This window comes from Acromyrmex echinatior, chromosome 2, assembly GCF_024713525.1.
Source record: "Acromyrmex echinatior isolate Ae372 chromosome 2, ASM2471352v2, whole genome shotgun sequence".
Lineage (NCBI taxonomy): Eukaryota > Metazoa > Arthropoda > Insecta > Hymenoptera > Formicidae > Acromyrmex > Acromyrmex echinatior.
In genome coordinates, this window is record NC_141853.1 from 19,244,373 (window position 1) to 19,269,046 (window position 24,674).

The window sequence follows — 24,674 nt, forward strand, 5'->3', positions numbered from 1 at the left end:
TCTTTTCTTTCTTCGCAGCATGCTGCTAGTTTCTTCGCCGCACGTGCAGCGTGAACCGCGTCTAATTCCTACAGGCAATCCACTCCGAAATGAAAATCCAAGAACACGAAGAAGACAAAGAAAAGGACTACTAACGGTTCGAACATCAAACATTCGCACAAAGATCGAATTTAAAAAATGCAAGCCGAAGAAAACTATTGGATTTTTGAAGCGGTGAAAATTATTTCTTACACGTGAATTATTTCTTAAAGGGAAATTTCCTGTCGTTAATTTTTCGACATTGTTTATTAGACGCGTTAAACTAATTATGCCAGAAATTTATGTTAATCTATTCACGTATAATATACTTCGAGTATAAATTTTAAGCCAATTGTGGAAATTAAAATTTTATTTTTTAGTCTGTTGAAGTATATAGATAATTGAAAATAAATTATAAATAAATTATAAATAGGTATACTTATTATACAATTATATAAAAAAAATTCGAAAGAAAGTTGTTGTAAAAAATTTAATTCAATCTGAATATTTTGTGTCAAATAATATAATGCAAAAATCAAAATAAAATAAATATAATCGCAAAAATAATCCCTCCTTGAACAATAAGTTGGAAAATGATCTCTGTTGTGACCTATACGTTATGTACGAACAACACTTCATTGATAAAGTTAATGAATAGATAAGAAAATTATTTGCTTAAAACTGATTATCGGACTAATTTTGACCGATGGATTTAAACGGTTGATTTTAAACCACTAAACAAGCAGCAGTTTCTAGGATTATTGCGCTTGTAATTATCTGTAAATTTTATGGCGTTGGACTCTTAATTAATGCCAACTCATTAACACATATGAATTATTTATCTATTTTGCCTTGTGCATAATTTACATCTACATTCCGACTAATTAATTCTCAAGCACGCAGTATATCTGCAAACACATTCAAAAATATCTCAAAAGTACTCATAAAGTAAACTAAAAAGACATTCAAAAATAAATATCGAATTGGAACCATTTTTAAACGTGAGAAAAAAGAATGTTAATTTTTTGTCAATTATACATATAACAAAGTACTAATTACTCCACATTCTTATGTCATTTTTTTAAAATAATTTTCTTTAAACTAACTTCATTACGGTTTTTTCTATCTTTAAGAAAATATTGAAATTACGACGTCAATATATTCCTTCCTCAATATTTTAAATTTATTACTTATTACTTTTTCCTAGAGTCAATAACAATTAAATATGATAAAAGAAAAAAAGAATTTTTGATAACGAGTTTCTCGTTACAAAATTCAATTGCGTTCGAATGTCAAACGATAATTTCATTCGGATGCTGTGACGTGTGCACGCTGCATGTTCGCGATGGACATGTGGATGCACATACGCCCGAGCGAAAGTTACACTATTTCGTTGATGACGTATATGTGTGTGCAAAAGAGGAGGGAATTTTTACGAGAAGCACATGCGACCCAGAGGAAGAGAGAGAGAGAGAGAGAGAGAAGGTACACATTTGTAATGATATACATGCGACGCGACGAGGACTCTAAACGCCTACCTCGCCCTCTTCTCGCGAAACTGCGTCATTCGTGTCGACGTAAACCTCGTAATTTCGTAGATCAGCATTTTGCTGCACATGCAAGTACGAGTGCGGTTTCGCTAATGAGCTCGAGAATATTTACACCCTTGGTCTGGTTAGTGCGAAAGTCAGTTAGCGCCAGGAATGATGCTAAAAATACGATTAGCATGTTACATTTATAGTCAGGTATTCAAGAGAAGAACGTTAGGTAATATTAGGTTATCAAAAAAGTTTTGAATCACTTTTTGATTTTTACGTATAAAGACGATTTTTATACATACAAATTTATTCAGTAACAACGACAATTATTCCTCAAAACAAAAGCCATTATATTCAATATCATTCGTCATTATTCGTCATTCGTTTGCTAGCTGCTGGATTTGATCTCGGTACCATTCGGACTCCTTAAACGCGAAAAACTTACGACAAATTACTTCAACTTTTTTGCTCAACAGTTTCGAATCGTCGTCTTTGCAAGAAATGTTTCATTGAGCGAAACAGGCTGTCAGAAAAATGTCTGGTTGAAAATGGATGAACCAAAAGATTCTGATTATATCAATTAGAATTCCAGTTATCTTAACTATAGAATTCTAGTAGATTAAATTAAAAATTCTGATTCGTCCATTTTCAAGCAAAATTTCGATTAATTCAATCTTTTTTTTAATGTAGTCAAACGCAAGAACAGGACTATTATTCCGAGTGTGATAGGACCTCGATACATATAGGCAAATAGTTTCAAGACTAAATCAGATAACTAGCAAACTAATGATAAAAGATTATTGAACAAGGTCTTTATTTTGAGGAATAATGTTTATTCCTGAATAAATTTGTATGTAAAAATTATTTTTATATATACCTACAACCTAGTAAAAGCTAAAACGAAATTAATTAGAACGTTATGTTTGATTTATAAATGTTTATAACCCTTCATTATTTAAGATAAGAAAAATAATAAAATTAAAAATTAAATTAAATACATAACAGTTAAATTAAAATCGGATAATACAATGTATAAAAAGATACAAGTAGGAAAGAAAATTTATACAAATTAAATAGTGTGTAGAGTTAATAAGTTCAAGTGCAAATAAAAAATTAATACACAATTTTTTCTGATTATGAAAATCGTTTATACTTTGAATTTTTCTCCAGAGACGCATATCGTTGCTTTCGTGAGATCAAATACACTGTGCTGAATTACTCATCCGCCCACGATGTCTTTCCTGCGTAGGGTATCCTAAACGCCCACCTACTTCTATCACCTTCTACCTTTCCACAAAAGTACGTCACTCGAAACCTCGTAAATATCATAAACTTGAATAGTGGAATCAAGTAATAAAGTGGCTCGAAATTGCTTTCTAACAAATGCATATATAACAACAGATTTGTAAAGAGCATGTGATATATGTACGTTCTTATATTTTTTTATAACACTAAAACAGAAAAACGTAATTTTTTACGTTTCAAATTTTTTCCATCTACAGATTGCAATTATGCAGAAGATAACAAGATAACGAAGACAAGATACAAAGATAAGATAACGAAACAAGATAATAACAATGTTTGAATTTGTATCAATCACATTTGAATTAATAACCATTATCAGATTTATATCTAAATTTTTCTTTTACGCTTCCAAATAATTGTAAAGGCATGTTTTAAAAAAAAAAGATTCTATTAGAGTCATAAAATATTTGCACGATCATTGATACTATTTTGAACCGCCTATCGAGTAATGCAAGATTCGGGACTATATCTATTACATGCTCCGTTACATTTGATATACGAGAACACTCGCATCCAATGAATTAATAATACATCTCTCTGCTTCGTGCTCCACTTCATCGACTTCGAATACCATCATTAAATCACGCAGGACGTTTCTCTGGTAATTTGCATTAGGTATATATCCATCTTTACTTTCTCTCTTCTACTCATCGACGAGTGATGCTTTTCGCAATTTGGAACGAAAGTTAGAAATTACAGATAGAGTAATGAAAATCAAGATAATTGAGATGACATATATTGGTTACTTCAAACTGTATATATATTATATATAATATCACATTCCTTTAGAACATCAAATATGTCACTTAAATATTGAAACACATTAATTTCCGTCAGTCGCAATCGTGTCCTTTTTATCTTCTTAGCTTACGAATTACTATTATCATCATTAAATTGTGAATATTTAAAAAAATGTGAATATATATTTTAAAAGAGCAAAAGATAAGCATAAATGAATGATATGTTCAATTAATACTAATATAAATTTAATTTGTCATTTTAAAATTAATAAAATATATAGCGAGATAAGTTTTAACTTCATCAGTTGCAATTATATAAAATATATTATATATTACGCGAAATTATTTTATATAATTCCGACCGAGATGAAAGCTGATTTAAGTCAAAACTTGTCTCATTATATATTTTGTTAATTTTAAGTTGACAAATTAAACTTGTACTAATATTGAACATTCTTTATTTTTACTCGTTTTTTGGCTGTCGTATTTTAATATATTCATTTAATATATTCATATTATTTTTTCCTAGGATTGTAAAGACTAATATTTTTTTTAGAATAAAACATATTGTGTTTCTTCTTAAATATGTTTTTAATACTTTAAATATGCTTTAAACAGTACTATAAAAAAACATTTAAAATATATTAAAAACATCAATTAAGCATGTTCTAAACTGTTTAAAACATGTTTTTTTACCAACCTGTTTTTTCCAATAACAAGCAAGATATTCGTTTTAGTTATTTAAATACTTACTTCAACAGAATATAGAGATATTGCAATGTCTATCTGTAAACCTCTTCAGTCTAATTAATAATTTATAGTTTACAGTTTATTTTTATGTTATAAATTAAAATCGATTTTTAAATTCCCTCCAGCTATGTATCACGTGTGGATAAACTCAACATAAAATAAGTCTCTAAGATAATAACGCATGCGACGAAGGTTTCAGTTTATCTTTGAAGAATAAGATTGAGAAGCGTCGCGTCCGAAACCTGAATCGGACGCGCGCACTTTCACGCAGGCCGGCTGGTTGAGAACCTCTGGACGGCCCGCTGTTGCGTCGCACGCTCGCGCAGACGCGAGGCGAATCCGCCACATATACACTCTTAGATATCCCAAGTACGTGATTATGCCAGGTCGAGAAAAAGGAACGACGTTTGTACATCGGCTACTTTACGATATACTCTTATGAACGCGCAATACTAACGACGATTATCATCGTTTCGATTGTAATTATGATGCAAGTTAATTTCCTAAAGATATCCCATCCTCGATCTTCAAGAGTGAATGACTTTACAGTTCACCCAAAAACTAAAATTGTTGTAAAAGATATATACGAATTTAATTTTAGTAATAAATAATTTTTATTTATAATGCTCTCTTAATCCTGCGGAACTGACGCTAAAATTTGTAACACAGTTACTAAACGCTGAGTTTGTAAGATCTATTTAATTTATGTTAATTAACCCTTCCATCAATTATAATTTTTCACCCTTTCACTATCGTGTTTCACGAGGTTCCCGCAAAAAATATAAAAATAAAAATAAGACAAAGTCTATGCAAAAGTCTGTTCTTCAAACAGTATAGAAATTTTGAGGCGTAAAATTTTTACTGTTTAAAAATCGTTATGGATATCCAGGATCCATGCGTTGCCAGGATTAAAAATCACTAATTAATTTCAATGACGTAATTCGTATAAAAAAGAATAAATAATAATATATTCTAATAAGAATAATCCAAATTTGCAGATGTGAAAAATTAAAGAAAATTGATTTGTTTGACATTTTTGAAAAAGAAATTTATAATTGAGCGATTCACTATCGCCATTTTGATTGTAATTATGATCCACGTTTTTGATAAAGACATTTATAATTAAGTGAATCTTATTGGCTCTTTGACAGTTTCAAAGAATTAATAAAGATATGATTTTATCCTTAAAAATGTCTCATTCTTTGCAATATTTTGACAGAACATGCGTATATGTAAAGTTGTGGCATGCTTCGTACGATAAAATAACACAATCGATTTAACAGATATTTAACACGTAAAAAAGGAATGTTTAAAAAAAAAGCAGTTCTTTGTACGAGAGAGAAAGTGTTCTCTATATTTACTGCAGATATTAATATTACACATCGATTGATCGTGAATTACCAACGATAGTAGAGTATCGTTTGCGTATAATTGTCTTATTTACAGCGATGATTAATGATAGGATTATGTGTACACACAGTGCTACGTCTCGATGTTATACGATACTCCAGCCGTCGATATGTTACGATAATCATATCAAATCGTAATTAATTTGACGTGCCAAACGTGTATTCAATTAACGAACTCATGCGTCGACTGATGCGTGAACATGATTTTCGGTGCCTATAACATGGGCTTAATAGGCGTAATAGGTATGATTAATTAGCGGGAATCAAAAGGTCTTACGCGCGTTATACAAGAAAAAGAAAGCTGCTACTTCGCGATCGAACCACCGCGAGTCATAACTGTTACCGTGTCGGTTACGCGTAATTATGTAATTTACACCCATAATTAATTTCTCGGAATTAGCTCCTGAGAGACAGCGAGCTTTTCGATGTGCGTATTATTAAAAACAGGAAGCATTTTTCATTTGTTCGACGAGAGATAACTACGAGAGACATTATCTCGATTCGTCGACGATTGTCAACATTACGTTCGATAAATACACGTGAAATCGTAAAAATTTATTAGCGTCTCCCGCCGGTAGAAAATAAAAGCTAGTATTCATAATCGATTCTTATTTTGAGACCATCTACTTAAGTGATATATTAAGATGCTGATATTGGTCTATGATTGGCTTCTTAAGACTATACTTGAGATGATCTTAAATATAAAAATGACTATGAATGTCGGCTAGAGTAAGAAATTTCTTGAATAATCAAACATAGAAAAAATTACTTATAAATTACTTACAAATTACTTATAAATTATTTTTTATTATAAAAATTTAGTACAAGTTCGAGTACTTTATATTACATTTTATCATTTGCTCCAATTTAGTATTACTTTTTGTACTAAATTTTTATAACAAACATACATAAGGTAATTTAAAAATTTTTTTTACCAAACCTGATCTCAAAAAAAGTTCGACGCCTTTTGAGCTATTTTTGCATTGTGCTTTAACACTGAGATTACACAAACACACACATATTACTGACATTTCTAGAGATTACTTACGCAACTGATTTCTTTTACGATTCCGTGCTATCGCTATTTTTTTATCTGCGCGTTTGAGCGACTATACGAGACACAAGACACGTGGTGCGGCGTGGAGTGCGCACGGAACGAAATTTTGATTAAGTCATCACAAACGGATGTAAAACAATGACGCACGCAAGGTGTCGCGACAAGGTGTAATCTATTCGAGAACAATTATTCTTATCCGAGTTCCTCTTTTTTTTTCGATTGCCTTGGCGCCGTGTTGCGACAAAAGATGTCCCTTATAAAACATACATTGCGTCCATTGCTTCTCGTGACGTCTCACCAAGCTTACTACGCATTACACGAATAGGAAAAGTGGCCGTGGTCTTTAGGCGATCGATAGTACCGGCTGACTGACTATGCTCTGAGAGCACGTGCTAAACACGGGGAAGCCGGTCGAACGGCGGCGTTTTCCGGTGTCCTCATCGGGTAAAACATGGCGACGTCGAACAGGCAACATGCCCCGCGAAAGCCACGTATTCCATCATTCCTCCCAATCCCTTTAATCTTTCTTGTGAACTTTCTCGCCCGTAGTACATATTACTTTGCATGACCTGTCGCTACGTCGCGTGCACATATAGCGTTTGCGTTGTCGTCGCATTCGATTGGAGAAGCAGAAAATAGGTCCGCGCGAATAATTCGATAATTGAGTGGTTCATCAAGAGAGTGTGTTATTCTCCGCAATTTCCACAATGAAGTCTAATAGAGAAAAATCGATCTTTTCAGAATACTCGTAACTGGCGTACACTCGATATTATCGTAGCACGCTTTCTGTTTATTATATCGTGCACGGCATCATCTATAAAATTATCATTGATGACTCAATTCATTATTAGTTTCATTTTCTTGGAAGCTTGAAAAGGAATTCAATATGTAATATTTTAATGGTTATACAACTATATAACTTATAGTAGTAGATCATGTAACCTAATACAGTCAAATTAAATTTCCGATATTTGTTTATTCTCTTTTTTAATTATTCATATTTAATGAATTATTCGAGTAATATAATTAAAGATACGAGACATATTCGGAAAGTAAGGTTACAACATTTTTTAAAAATCGAAAAATGAATATTTATTAATAAAACTTATATGACATATTACACAAGTAAAGCACTATTTTTCTACATAATCGCTATTCAGTTCCAAGCATTTGGTGAACCGTGGTATCAACTTTTATGATATATTCCTGTGTCACACGTTTCTGCCGTTTCCCTTGATCATTCACACACGGCATTCTTCACTTCTTTGTCAGTGGAAAAATGTTTCCCGCTCATGTATTCTTTTAACATAGTGAAAAGAAAAAAGTTACTTGGAGCTAGATCGGAACTATAGGCAGGATGGTTCAGAATATCCTAACCAAAACTGTTGAGGAGATCGATCGTTTTGCCTTCAATTTTTTTGACTCCAGGTCAAGTCATTAATGCCGACAGGTACTGCGAGACTCTCAAAAAATTTCGGCCATCCAAAACAAGAGGAAAGGGCGGCTGACAAAGGGCATGTGTCTGTTGCATGACAACGCTCGCCCCACATCGCGCGCAAAACAATCGATCTCCTCAATAGTTTTAGTTGGGATATTCTAAACTATCCTGCTCACAGTTCTGACCTAGCACCAAGTGAGACTTTTTTCTTTTCGTCCTGTTGAAAGAACACATAGGAGGGAAACGTTTTTCTACTGACGAAAAGGTGAAGGAATTCGTGAATGAATGATCAAGGGAAGTGGCGGCAGAAACGTGTGACACAGGAATACAAAAGTTGATACCACGGTTCACCGCAAACGCTTAAATCTGAATGGCGATGAATACGTGGAAAAATAATGCTTTACTTGTGTAATATGTCATATAAGTTATTAATAAATATTCATTTTTTGATTTTTGTAAAATGTTATAACCTTACTTTCCAAATATATCTCGTATATTCAATTAAATAAAAATAAATTATTTCTATTATCTTATTTCTTTCAGATATTTTTTAACGAAATCCCTTCTAATATAGGATTGAATGTTTTTACGATTAAATGTCTTCATCTCTTTTCATTAATTCTCAATATTTGACGTTAAAGATTTTTATGATTAATACAACGTACAACGTATACATAAAAGCACAAAAATTCAATTATCTCGCAAATATAGGATATATGATTTACGCTACTTTCATAATCACGGGCATGGCAAAAGAGCTATCAATCATCAATAATATCGCAAAGATGTTGGAAGTATCATTATTGCGACTATAATCCACGTGATTTGCAACGAATGATTGAACTGAAATTTTCGCCGTTCGCTACACTCGCTAAAGAGGTCGCATAGCAGAAAACGCAATTGCAACGTGCGGCTCCGCGCAATTATGCAGATTATTCCTACCCGCGTGTGAAGGATCGCGAACCCGTCGGCGTAAACTTCATTGCCACACATGGAAAACTTTGGAGCGCGCTGTCGTAAGCGATAGCGACGCGGATATAATGCGGAGAATGTTCGCTGAAAAGGATAGCGACGACAGATTGCAACGATAAATTTTCTTCTGCGTTTTCGTCGACGCGTATTCTTTCTTTAAACGAATATATGCATACATATATGTTTTACGTTCTTTTTCCAATTGAACGCGTTTTTATGGGTACTTGTAAAATAATTATATCAAACTCGAGAGATAAAATAATTATCAGATTTTCCTAGAATATCTTTTATATTACTATTTTACTATCCAAACCGTTTCCTTTAAATAAAACACTTTGTACAGGATGTATAATATTTTATTTTTTGTCTCATTTTTTCTGCATCTTTATATATGATTTATTTTCTACATTCTTTGGAGTGAATCTCACTCTTTAGAGTGAAATTCTCTCTCAAGAATTTAGAGAGTACACTGAGAAAAATGTTTGACTGAAAACGGACAAAAATCGGAAGATTCTGATTAAATCAATCAGAAATCCAATTATCTCAACTAGAATTTTAATAAACTTAACCAGAAAATTTTCTAATTAAATCTACTAGAATTCTAGTTGAGAAATCAGAATTCTGATTGATATGTATAGGTAATCAAAATATTCTTCTGGTTTGTCCTTTTTTAACTAAACATTCTTCTCGTAATTCGATATATAACTATAAACATATTTAAAACATATAGTATAATATATTGTAATACGTAATTCTTACGTTAAAAAAAAACTAAAAAATTTTAAATAAAATAATTGCAATCAAATATTCAATGTAATAGCAAAAATAATTTTATTTTTCTAAATATTTCTTAAGTATTACCAAACGTAATGAGAACCAACCGTTTTGGTTATATACAATTACTAACTATATTTAAAAAAGTAATATCATTTTTGTTATATTAACTAAAAATTCGATTGAAATTTTACTCAACATTTTCGTTTGGTAGCTATTATCAGATTCTTTTTCAGTGTCTATCTATAGAGATTTGTTTTCTATTTCTTTCTCGTAAGATTCTAAGTTTGAGCCTGATAAAAGGTATAGACCGAATAGAATTTAAAAGCAGTTTGTTTAAGCAAGTTTAAGAATTAGAGGGTGCATATATCTTCTTAATCAGATCATTGCTGATGTATTGTATCGGGCAGGCGAGTCGTTTCGTTGTCGTGAATCGCGACAACGAAACGACGTAACGATGTAACACAGACTCGAAAGTGGAACAACGCACGCGTGCATCCGGATCCCTGCGGGAAGTCTTCCGCGTCATGTCTCGTCGTGAAGTGTCGCAGCTTATGTAGTTTCTCGCTAACGAAATTAACGTCTCTTTCGAATATGGACGAATATAAAATGAACACTAGTACGGCACATTCTATTTTCGTTCGGCGCCCCAGTTGTGTCGGCATTACATGAAATTTAAGTAGAAGTCATATTTAAATGCGATCGATTGCTATCGCCGATAAGAACCAAACGGAGCACGATGGAGCGCGGTCATGGGTCATCTTATTCCGTCTCTTCGTCTTTCGATGACATCGCTAACTAAATCTTGTACATAAATGCAGTAATTCTATTTTTTTAGATATATTAATAATCTGCAACGGCACATTATATTAAATTATTAACAATACTATTAATAATTTCGAACGATTTTTATAATAAATGTCATTAAACTTTTTATAAAAACTTTTTATAAAAAAATTTTTTTAAAGTAAGAAGCTTTATTAAAATATTAATAGCAATGCTCATTAAACTTTTTGTGTAAAAATTTTTTTAAGCGAGAAACTTTAAAATATTTAAAAAGTAATATGTAGCTTTCAGAAGAAAATAAAAGATATATGTACTATTTTAATATAAAAGTTAATTTAATAACGAATAATTTATTCATTCGTGTAATCCTTTCATTTAAGAATAACATTAGACTAATTTATTTAAGAATAATATTGAACTAATTCAATTTAAGAATTATATTCGACAAAATATTAAATTTTGTAATCTAAAATGATCTCCTATTGATTCTTATCTTTTATTTCAATATCTTGCATTCTTCTTCATGAGTTTTATTCTTTAAAAATGAGAAATAATTCGAGCGTTCACATTCGCGCGTCATATTCAGCTAAATGTAGTCGCAATGAAAAAAAAGAAAAAAATCACCGATATCGATGTACTTTATTGCGCCGACACTGTTTGGAGTCAGTCGTGTATACCGTCGAATAAACTCGATAGAGTTCAAACCGTCCGGCCGCCATTGCTCGGTCGGCCCGAGTCGTCGTACATAGAAATCTAGGCCGCATTATGGATCTACATGCAGATAGCTTACGTGAGGAGCTACGGTTGAGCGCGCGTGATCATCTCGAATTCGAAAATCGGTCAGTAAATTTGCCGCTTTGCGCCGCAAAGAGACTACTTGGGATCCTGATTAAGCAGCCGATGTCTTTGATAAAAAGAAATTTTTAATGTAGCTTCAATATCTAATCCTATTATATCTTTTGCATATTCCTGCATAATTCTTTTATGCCAATTAAACGCTGAGCAAATCTTTGCTTTTTTAATATATCCGTTAAGCGTCAAATTTTTTTCCACTCCATTCTGGTTTTTCTGGATTTTAGTTACCGGTTAATATCGCGAATAAGTGTGCAGGAGTTTAAGTATCATGGCTTCCACGTTTTGTGGATCTGTAATTCAAACTAATCTTCACTAGTAATTCATACGACGTCTATTATCATTTAATTAACAAATTCCCATTTCAGACTTTCAGACACGCGAAATTAGGATGTCGTCGCCTCGACGGTTGTTTTAAGTTCTGACACAAGGTTTACGCGTGATTATTCAAACAGAGGTATTGTATCGTACATTATTTAACAGAACGTATTTATATAAAATATCGACATAAAATGTATCGTTACATTCCTGTAAATTTATTCAGGACACAGCGAGATAATGAAATTCCGCGTACTTTCACATTTCCTCCGTTAACAGAAACATGATATCATATCATGGTTGAAGTAGATACTGTATAAACATGTTTTCTATTGTCATTTCAAAAATTAAATTTCGCGATGGACAAGATGTTATAAGCTTGTAACTTTTTTAATACTAATATCTTTCCTTATTTAAAATAAAATGATATCTATATGATGCAACGTAACGAAGATAATAAAGACAACAATAAAATGAATCATAGACACATATCTATAAAGAATCATAAACTTTTACGATTTTCACTTGAGAAATTCTATTGTACACTATGAATATCCGCACTATAGTTTCTTACATTTTAACTTGATTATTTAAGAGTAAACAGAATAAATCATTTTTTTTATTTAAGATAAAACTTAAGAGATTTAACTTTTCTTAAACTGTTTCTTAAACATGAAACAAAAGAAGCGCTAAAATAAAGAAACTTTTTCCTAAAGCGGGAAACACGATTTTTTTTCTGGATTCAAGAAGATATAATACATTTTCTACGCAACGTTTATGAATGAGCTATTTTCACCCCTCTGTTTCTCTCTCATGAATTTATATAACACGATATTCGACAATGTCCCGAAGCTACGCACACACCCTGCCTATATTTTATATTTAATTCACGCATTAATTTGGATGTAGCGCATCACGCAAGTGACAATGTGTTGCTTAAAGTAATGCATCATTTAAACGACCCTGAGTGATGGCGTTAAAAATCTTCCCCAGCAACGATCACCAATTATTTATAATTACAATCGACTCAAACTTGCGCAGCTCATGCATCGTGACTATAAATACATGATGTCGCAATTCCGCACTGTGCGACTGCGTGCTTCTGATACATTTATTAGAACTAAATTATGATAACTTGACTAATCTCGCGAGATTAATATATTTAGGAAATTTCTTACGAGTCAACAATGATAACATTCTTAAATAATTCATAAAATAAAATTTCATGTTAACGATAATGATAATTCTTTTAAAGCAAACAAATAATTTTTCTATTACTTTACTGCATTATCGTTTATATAAGAATTTATTGGTTATTTAAAAATTAGGTCACGCATAAAAAATTCAGTTTAAGAATAATTTACCAAGCTATTTAACATTAAGATTAAAAATTAATTTTCGCCAAAAATGTCCAATTATATTTTTACTTAAATCAAATACAAATATTTGAAGAACAATATCTTAGTGTGACAGAAATAAAAAAGTGCAGCGCATTATAGATTTTTGAATTGTAGCGTCGCGCGCGCAGTTAGGTGCACTTTGCTTAGATAGTATCACACACGGTTGAATGGATCGATAAACTCACGGGCAAAATAGGACGACACATAATGGAATCATTTATATACTACCCGCAAAAATGATCGTAGCTGAAACCGCGTCGTTTTGCGCACAATATGTGAGCACCTCGTGAAAATTAAACGTCATCGCTACTAAAGCCACCATTCTGTAGGGTGACGCGTAATTCGCAAATGATCGTGAAAGATTGATTATTTCATGATAGAAAAAATTGTACGGACGATAATAAGTCACTATAAAATCATTAATTTTTTTTATTACTTTCTTTGATGATAGATCGCGTTAAATGACGATAGTATTTATGGATTCGCGGTTATAATAAGATATAAAAATATATCTTTTTGCAGTTAATCTTTACAAGACGGGAAAGTCACTATAGTAGCGTTGGAATAATATCATATTTTGAGACAAAGAATACAAAAAATACAAATAAAATAATGAATTATAATAAATCTTATTAAAAAAAAGCTCTCTGTAAGATTTTTAAAATAGACACCCGCCTACAAAGGTTATAATAATATGTTCGTCACTCTTTTTTACATATAGAACTGTATATTAAAATGAAATACGAACAGAGTATATAGTGAAAGATATTATAAGCTAAGCTTATAATAGATATCTCAAGAAATTTCAATAATAAAGTTAACATTAATAGATTTCAGAAATAACTACCTTTTTTTAAATGTCATATAAATCAGATAGAAATATCTGATAAAAATATCTGATAAATAGTATTTAAATAGTACCTATTTCGGAGACTATATTATTATAATTATGACAAATGATTAATTTATTCTGGAATATAATTGCTACTTTATACTATTTAATTTATAATTACATGATCAATATAATCGGAAAATTTGCAAGAAGCCTCCCCATCGTAAAATTTTTTGCATAATCTAAAATATGTACTCACCCGCTAGAATCAGGTTGCGCTTTTGCTTCAACAGGCAATCCAAAAATATATGGAACATGTGTGTGTTTGTATATATATATATATATATATATTTATAGATATCAACGTATATATATTCAACGTGTATATATAGAAGCTCCTAATATCGGCATGAAACGTTAATCACAGTTGCTGCTCCTTTAGACTCTTCAAAGAGTTGATGATGCGATGTCGTCCAGTTGGTGATCCTCGATCGAGCATTCCTGCCCAAGACGTCGCGTGTGTTAACGTACGTGATTACGAGATCACCAGCTCGTTGACGAAGAACGAATGAGACGTAATGAGAAAAGACGAGAGATCTCGAGACAGAGAACGAACGCTACTTAATTGCACGTAATCGAGAAAAATAAATCAGGAGGAATGACGAGAGAGAGCCGTAGAGAGCGACAGGCTCGATCTCTCGCGAGTGCGAGACAAATTTACCATAAATTACCGGAATAACGGAAAAGCACCGGTTGTCTCGAGCGAGATGTATTACGCCTATAAATTACGGTTATCACAGGACAAAATGGATTTGACCCCTTTCCATCCACTATCTGCTAGCATTTATGTTAAAATTAACGATTTTTAATTATGTCCTTGATACTATCGTAAATCGCGAGATTTAACATTGACGCGAGAAATTTTTGCATGTACCAATAAACGATAAGCGCATATTTTCTAATTCGTATTCACATATTCAGATAAATCGCGCTCATAATGGATGCTCGACATATTATATATCATGTAATTATACTCTTCTCAATCCCTCTCGTGTGCATGGATGTATATAAAATTCGTCGCGTGTATCGTCTACCTTTCGTTCTACCTTTCTCGTTATAAGAATCGCCGATTGAAACGCAAAAAATTTCGACCGTGACAAATCCCCTTCCCGCGATTGTTCGCGATAACCAGCCTCGACCATTCTAGTTACATACATTTATAATACATGTAACTTTTTAATCATCCGCGAAATTTCACCACGTTTATCCACTGGGTATGTCGTAACAGATTATTCTGGAAATTGACAAAAAAAATCAGAAATCGATACAATGAAAAATAAAAGAGATGCAAAAGTATTTCTGTTCAAACGGAGTTCGAATCGTGAACTCAATACGTTCGACCGTTTATGTAATTCTTCCGTGGGAACTTGGTGTTACGAACAATCGCGTGATTTCTCTCGCACGTGGTAAAGCAGCTTGCAAACTCAATGTTTTCCAGTTTGAAACGGCGCCGCCGAAAACATTGTTTCAGACGTCGTTTCTGTGCACCGCGGGAAATTCTCCTCGTACTTAAATTCCCCGCGGTATAAATTAATTCTACGCGTAATACCCCGCTTGTGTGTGCTAAGCGCGAAAGCGCGGCATTAACGAAGTTCGGAATTACACTATGATATCGAGCGTGCGGGTCACTTAAATATCAGTTACATTAATTTCCACTTGCATGCGAAACGTGTACGTGAGAGTCAATTTTGAAATCCAGTCGATGGTGAACTCCGATTGCGAAGATGATACGGTGCGATGTACTTTTTAATTGATAGGTGTACGCTTTTTAATTAATACTCGTAAAATACACGACATCAAAACTGCGTCGGTATTATAATCAAAAGCAATCATTTATTCATTCCGCCGAGTCACAGCCGAGATGTAGTAAATTTCATTATTAATTAATCGATTCGTTTATAAACACTAATGGATGATATCCAGTCAAATCGAATTTATCGACAGCTACCCTTCTTCCAATATTTAAGCGGAACAACGCCCATCGAATACTTCAAGTTGTCCCTTGTTTATTGACTGCTGTATCTATTTTGGTGAATAATAAAAATAGCATAGGACGTCGCTTTATTATCACGGTAAAATTGAAACGGTATTATCATCGATAATAATTTATACACGTTCTGATTATTATATTGTGCGAGACTAAGAGCTCAAGATATTATCATAGGTGTTTTGACGGACAGTAACGTTAAATGAGATTACATGTATCTTCTAAAGAAGATATATGCCACACATTGTAGGTAACCTTTTTAAACTTTTAATAACCAATTAATTTACTTGTACTTAAAAAAAATTAAAAATATTTTTAATGAACACGATGATATGTGATTTCAATTGGAACGATCGAACGTACACGATAATTTTTATCACATTTTACCTTCAATTTCCAGAGATATTCTCGCCGAATTTAATAATAACAACTTCATGGATCTCGCGTAATAAATTACGCAAGCACATCTCATTCGATCAATAAATCTATTCAATCTTTATATGAATCGAAATAAATTCGATATGAATCATGACGTATTATCTCTTTGAACATTCTGAAGTTTAATATAAATCTTTCATATAAATTATTTTACACTTTGCATACTAATAAAAGTGCAAAAATGATTATCTCTTTATACATTTATCTCTATACATTTACATATGTATAATTAATATATTTAATATAGTCATAAATATATCCTACATGACTTTCATTAGCTAATACACTACAAATATTTGATTACCAAGATTTAATAAAAAGTGCGCGTGAGCAAATAAATGCATTATTTATTTAAACTCTAATAATAGTTTTTGTCGCGAAAAATCGCTTGGCATTTCAAAAATTAAACTGCACGTTATTAACTGCACGTTAAATGTCAAAAAACAGGTTTAGTTTCCAACTGCGCGCAAAATATGCAATTTTATATACATCAAGGTTCATCGCATCGATGAACACTCATCTAGAAGAGGCAAAATAGCGAGTGAAAATCGCAACGAAAGGTTTCTGCGCATTTCAGTCCGATTTGATCTCCAGATTGTCGACGATGGCGAACGGGATCTGTTTGCCGAACACGTAAGAGTGTGAAGCCACGGTGCTCAGTTCGACCGCGTAAATATTTATCCGGACCTTATTCGTCTCTCTTATTCGCGACTCGCTGAAATATTTGCGATAAGGAAGTCACGCGTATGACTCCACGTGCCGTGAGCGATAAAAAAGAAACGACGAGGTCTCATCACTTTCCACATTTGTTTGCTATGTATTTTAACGCCATCTTCGTGGCAAATTTGGCCACCAACACTATGTCAGTTGTTCACGTTCAATTTGTGCAAATGAAATTCGCGGGATAGTTTTGTACGAAAAAGATCATGATTACGACGCAGTAATAATACATCGAAACGAACGACGCAAACATCTCCTGAATGCTGATATGTGCCAAAAACTGAGCGACAAAAAACCATCTACGTCATCTCACATGTCTGTATGGTAGTCATAAATTATTTTTGAAATTCAGTCTTCTTTCACAACAGCATTCCAACAAATACACGCTATTATACACGATTCGATATTATAATTAAAAAAAAAAAGAACTATGTTAATAGAACTATGTTAATAGAATCGTTAATGCGAAAGCATCAAAGTAACGCCATTCAACTCTGTTTGGCTCTGTTTGGCTCTGTTTGGCTCCAAAATTTATATTTTTTAGGAATAAAAATAAATTTGCAAATTCATATTACATTTCGCTACTTTACTTTTGCAGTGATATCCTGTCGAAAAATTTATTACGCTTTCCAAATACGTTCTGTAATATTATGTGAGTAATCCAGCGAATAAGGTAAACATACATTGCAGCAGATCGGTAGAGACATGCACACGATAATAAAAGCGGAGCGATAAACTCGTTCACGTAAATAAAAGTTATGATTGAAAACCTTTCGGAAGCGCGACGTGGCCGCCAACGAGGAAACCGGAGCACGATTCCTATTCGATCGTAAACGCGGCATTAAACTGGCCGATGTTCGACTTCCATCGACTTCAACGAATCGCTTCGAGCGAACGACGATCCGTGGCTCCATTACCCTCGATATCCTACGTATAACTGACGAGCAGGGTTCTCAATCAGGGACATTTTATCACCAAATCCCACGAGACCACCGTCAAACTACGCAAGAATTCGATCATTCATTTATTCTTTTGTTTGCTTCATCGATTAACCTCCAAGAGTGACCTATTTTTCAAGTGTAAATAAAGAATTTATTGTTAGTGTTACATTTAAGGAGCTAATTTTCAATCCGTTCTAAATTTCATTGTAATGTATTTGTAAGAATAACACGATAATCACAATTCCTTTAAAGACATAACATTTACTAGACATAAACAAACTTTCCTCGAGTTCATTAATATTCAGGTCTGTGAAATTGGCACTCCTAAATGCGAAGTTTTTACTAAATTGATCAAGCATTTAATTATCCACAATTTATCTCTAAATAATAATTTTCTGTCCACTCAATGCCATATCAAGAGTTCCATTGTAAGAGCATTTAGGCGTGCCAACTTCACAGGCCTTTAATATTCCTATATATCTTCTTTTATTACTCTGAAAATAACAGGTACTGTAAATATAGCTTAGAAGAACGTATTTCTTTTGAAAGATATGAAAGAACTCTTCGGTATTCGGCAGCTCATTTCTCCTACATAGCTATGGCTATATGTATTACTTTTCGCTGCAATGTGATGTCATTACCGGGTTTAAAGTGCTGACCCACAACCGATATCGCGGGCTCCGAGTGACCTAATCGATATTTCATACCGGTCGTTTTCCACCCATCGGGAAGTTGTACGTTTAGTTTATCTTAACCGGCAGGTCAAACGTAAATTTCAAACTCCGCGGCGTTACCCTAAAGCGCACTTCAAAGGGCCGTTTCGCCGCGACATAAGAGGATTCGTGTGATCTCGCGACCGATACATGAGCCGAAACTCGCGCGGCTTCTATCGGGGGCTTAAAGCACGATGCCGGATTTATAATGGATGAACCACACGTACTTACGTCACTGGGACGGAAATCGTCACAATGGTATATGGGGATTAGTGAGTCGCACGTATTAGAGTATTGAATTCGGACATCCAACGAAGCTATCGATTAACGATTTAATTTAAATTGATTGCGTCACAGACAAAATATTGCACGTCGCTTAAAACATGAACGATTCTTTGAAAAATTTATCAATTTTTTAGTGATCTTAGAAATCAAGTTCCCGTACGAATGCTGTTTCTTTGTTTTTAAAAAATTTAATCACGTTTTCGAAACACTAAGAAGAATTTTAATTGCGATATCTCTCGTATTTAATTTTTTAAAAATGAAATAATTAACAAATTAATTAATTAATTACAATTATTAATTTATTTTTTAAATAATTATGATTTGTTATTATGTAATTTAATTATATACTTAATAAGTTATCATAAATCGAGGAAAATTCACTTAAAACAAGAAATTGTTGAACATAAATTCCTAGTTACATCTCGAAATAAATATTCAAATAGCATCCTGATGTAATGTCGAGTATGTATGTAATATCCAGGATAATCTGAACAATATCCATGAATTCGAATAGCAACTGAACATACGTATAAAGACTGTAGTCTGTACTAATACCGATTATTTTAGAAAAATTCACAATTTTTTCTCGATAAGACTTTACTCCGGATTGCCTCGACTCAATAACATTCAATCGCACGTATTCGGAGTCTAACTCTGTATCTCTACAATTTCAAGTTCTTGATACACGAGGTATATCGCAACTTCACTGCCGCTCCACTGGATTCTCATTGACATGAAGAAAAAGTAACAACGTATCCGGAGTACTCGACTTCAACGACTCACGCGAAACCGACGCGAACGAGCGGATCTCTCGTGCGTCTCATGAGACACGTGATTCGCGGAAGATTCTGCGCGAACCTTATTATCTCTTCCGCGTATTCGGCGGTGCATCAGTCACGGCCGTGGAAATTGCTGGCTTCCGCTCGGCTATAACGTTGTGGAAGCTGGCGAGAGGCCAGGTCCCATTCGCGCGCGTCTACGCACCGTGTGCGTTTATGTATGTGTGTGTCACGAGTCTATTTTCAAATTCGACTAAACTATCGCGTGCTCATGTCCACCCGCCTGTGATAACCGCACCGCGTGTCTAAGTGGCGCCGATGCATTCTAGACGCCGGCATGCATCGCGACGTCCCGCGTCGTATTCGATATTTCGGCGTAATAGGCTCTACTTTAAACTACGGTGTTGCAATTCGCTGTACAATGTAATTACGAATACTCGTTGATGGTTACAGGGAAAAATGAAATGAGACGATTAAAGATCTTCAAGAGATTGGACACCGTTTAGACAACTTCTGAGTGGTCCGTCATATTTTTCAAGATCTGCTTAAGAATAATGAGATGCATAGATATTTCATTCTATTCTTATATATAATCTGTCTTGTTCTGTCTTAAATAAGCCCAGGAAAATATAGCGGACTAAATATATCTAATCTCTTATTTGGGGATCTCTGGAGATTAAGTTAAAACGCTTTTTCGGAGTAATGTAAGGGTGAGTTCAGACCTAGACAGAAAAGCGGAAAATAGAAAAGCGGCAGCCAATCAGCGCTGGTTTCGGCTTTCTACAAGTATTGCTTACTACAAGTTTTGATCGGCTGCTGCTTTTCTGCTTTCTGTTTTTCTGTCAAAATCTGAACTCACCCTAAATTTCGAATATGCGGCAGTTTCTACTGTGCAATTCGTGTTTATATCATTGATATGCATGTAACACCCGAAGCGCGCAAGCATAACATATGTAGACCGTGGAAGTGAATACCTAATTTTATGAATCTCGAACACGCGATAGTTATCTCATATTAATGATGTAGAACTAATACTTCGTATCCGCAATTTGACTTCATTGTTTACGAGTACATATGTTCGTAATTATATGAAAAGTGATGTAATTTTATCATAATGAGGAATATTTTATTAAATATGTGCAAACGATTGCAATTTTAATTTTAAAAAGTATTAAATCAGCAGCAAGATACATAAATTTTAATCTTGTAATATTTCATTGTTTGCAAAATTTGTTAAAATATTGTATAGTTTAATTTTAATATTTTTTAAATTTTGCAAACAATATTTTAACAAGATTAATAATTTTTCCTATTTAAAAATGTATTACATCGTTTTTCCAAATTGTACACAATTTTATATAATTTTTGCCAATATTAACCAAGTATGGAAGTTATAGATCTTTTCATCTTTTTTGCAAAGTGAATCCAAAAACATTCATCCAAAAATACGACATATCGTATCTACACCATACTTCTATATTTTCTTCTGCAAACAAGGCACGTTTATCGTTCCAACGTTTCATCATGTCACGAAATATCCCTGATCTGCCCTGAGATAGTAAACGGACTGTAAAGGGGATGATCCAAAATAATTCCGGAGAAGGAAGAAGACAGACTGGCGAAGGTTGCGATGTGCGCATTGCGACTTCGTTTTATTGCTGTTTTTAATGTTACGCGAGTTTTCGGGCGAGAGAACGCGAATGCAATAAAATAATGATGACAGGAAAAGGCGCTCGGAGAGAGTATGCAGAGAGTGTACCATAAGTAATATGTAGCACGCGCTTGTAGAATGAATTTATGATCTAAGAATATAATGAAAACAAAGTATGTATCACGAGTATGTATCATTCATACAAATCAATCTTTAAAATAATCGCAATTCAACAATAAATCGCATTCAATTACATGTTTAATAAAATATGACACGTACTATTGTTTAGTATTTTTTTTATATTAAATTCTATTTATGAATAAATTTTAATTTTCTTAAATTATTCTTGTGTAAAAAATTAAAAAAATAAATAAAGAATAAATAGTGATAAAAAATTTATATAGTTATTCTCTGTAATAAAAAAATATTGTATGATCTTTTTATCTCTTCTATAATAAATTCTATCGACAACGCGTTCAACATATTAAAATATATGCGGTATATTAATTATGTGATCAATTATCTCCGGTAATATATGAAACGTTCAACATTCACTATGTGAATGATCGAGGCTGTTATAATAGATATTTTAAGTTAATCATCGTCGTCTGTGCATTACATAAAGATTGTTAAAATCGATGGACAGTAAACATATAATGTTATCGCTGGTAAAATCTAGATTGACTTTTATTAACGAAAATGCGAAAGCGTGGAGTTCTCAAGTTACAAGCTAATAGAAAAAGAGTGTGAATAAATAAAATATATTACTTTTCCAATTTAATCAAGCGAATTTAACAGAATTTTTATTTGATGTTTAATCCTCCCTCTGCAATCATATTTTTATTCCTTCCTGTAATCTGAATCTTTTTTCCAGCCCAAGTTTTTTATTGTTCTAAGCTTTCAAAAAATGTGAAAAAATTCAGGATTACTTTTCAATAATTTTATTATATTATCAAATTTGTTTAAAGTTAAAACTTATATGTAATACAAATTAAAATTGAAGAAGAAAGTGAAATTTCGTTTGTATAAAAAAAGATTCAGATAATTCAGATTACAAATGAAAAGTTAATTATCAAAATATAAAATATTACGTTTTAACAATTATTATTAAAATTACTTCGCTGAATTTGTCAAAATATTAAAAAAGATATTAAACATTAAATAAATCATCTAAAAAAGACTTCTCTCATTTTTACTAACAATAAGATTAACTCCAGCTGTATTTACTTTCTACTTAGAAGATTGAAAAGATTAAAATAATTAAAGTCGTCACTTCGTTCGTGAAAATTATTCGCGAATTGTTTGAATCGTTCGTCAATTGCTACGAAATTCAATGTTCAAATTTCCTCTGTCTCGCACTGGAATCGAAATGCTCATTTCGCCAACTGAATGTTTGTGAATGAGAAGAGCCATGCGGCATGGAAGAGAGATCATCTGCAGTAATCTACATCAATCAAACCGACCGCGAGACGAAAACGGCCGTCAATACCTATCGGACGATATCGAAACGTTCATTCGTCGCTTCGTCAACGAGCGTCCACCAAATCGAAAGGTGACACTGCGACGACTCGTCCGTGTCGATCACGGGGGTGCATAAACGTCGAGCGCCGCACGTGTCACTTGTCGAATTCATCGCGGTTGAAGCCGAATTGCGCCGACAATCTGCGTCAACTACATCCGGTTGGAGCAAGAGAGATTTGCCGTTACCTCACTGCCCTTCGTCCATAAATATTCTTGATCAATTCTCGTGGCATCGAGTTTTCAGCAGCGCAAAAGATTCGTCTCGACGCCATATTTTCCGTCACTAATGCGCCACATTGAACACGTTTTGTGTCTAACCTTCAAATCGTATTTAGGTTAAAATGCACGTAAAAGGACGCACGTAATCGGAAAATGTTTTGTCAACTAATAATCTTACTTACATTTACGAGAACGATGTTATATTGAAGGACTTTATAATCCTTCGTTTTTATAATTGAGAAAATACTAAGTATACGGCCCTAAATACGGCCTTGAAATGTGCACAAAGAGAAATCGAGAATTTTCTGGAAGTGTGTCTATAAATCGAAAATTACAGAACGAAAGGCAATTCATGGCGTTCTCTTTGCAGACGCGGAGAAGAAAATTCAGACAGACTGGTACGGCGCAATCGGACTCCGAGAAGTGCTCTCTACCTACTTTTCGCGCCGTGGCTCCATTTGTACGTTCGTATCCCCGGCGGCTACACGGTACGACGCGCACCACAAGTACGGAACACTATTAAAGAACCGACAAACACCAGCACTCGCGTCCAACCCCGACTGGCGACAGTACACTGCGAGAGGGAAGGCAGTGGTGACGACAATGACGATGTTTCAGGGCCCGCCGGCGTGCGCGACCGAATAACGCGATAGAAAAGCCGGGCCGAAAAGGAACACGTTCATCTCCCTCGAACACCACTCGAACACTGTCAGGTGTGCGCGGCGCACTACTACCATCACCGTTCCCCCCACCACCGCTACCCCGCCCCACCATCGTCATCATAACCGCCGCTGCTGCCACCGCCGCCACCGCCGCCGCCGCCACCGCCGCTGCCGCCGCCACCGCCGCCGCCGCCGCCTCCACCGCCGCCGCCGCCACTGCCGACCGCTCTCACGCGCGCGATCTCCGACATAGTATATAATACTGGAGCACCGCGTAGTCGGAAGCAACAACGGCACACACGGTTTACATAAGAAGGGGAGTATTAAACTCGCGCTCCGCGAGTTTTGGACTCGATTGCGGAGCTACCGGGTGTTCCTACAGCTCGGAAAATGGCTTCTTGAATTTTTACTCTTGAGTACCGGAATGCGCGGGTATTAAGATGGATCTTTGAAAACCTGTATTCATCATGTGTCCTCTTTTTCTTTCCCCCTCCCTTTATCCTGAACTT

The 24,674-nt window shown here is 34.0% G+C and overlaps 1 protein-coding gene and 1 long non-coding RNA gene across 3 annotated transcripts in view; one reads left to right on the forward strand and one right to left on the reverse strand.

Moving 5' to 3' along the window:
- The window catches only part of LOC147910586 (uncharacterized), a 28,104-nt gene extending 4,061 nt beyond the window's left edge, over positions 1-24,043 (forward strand). Inside the window, exon 2 of the long non-coding RNA XR_015544213.1 lies at positions 19-24,043. This is a non-coding gene — a long non-coding RNA (uncharacterized LOC147910586). The remainder of the gene's footprint in view (positions 1-18) is intronic.
- LOC105143536 (Histone gene-specific Epigenetic Repressor in late S phase) overlaps positions 1-24,674 on the reverse strand; it is a 132,084-nt gene that overhangs the window by 98,918 nt on the left and 8,492 nt on the right. The window lies entirely within an intron of this gene.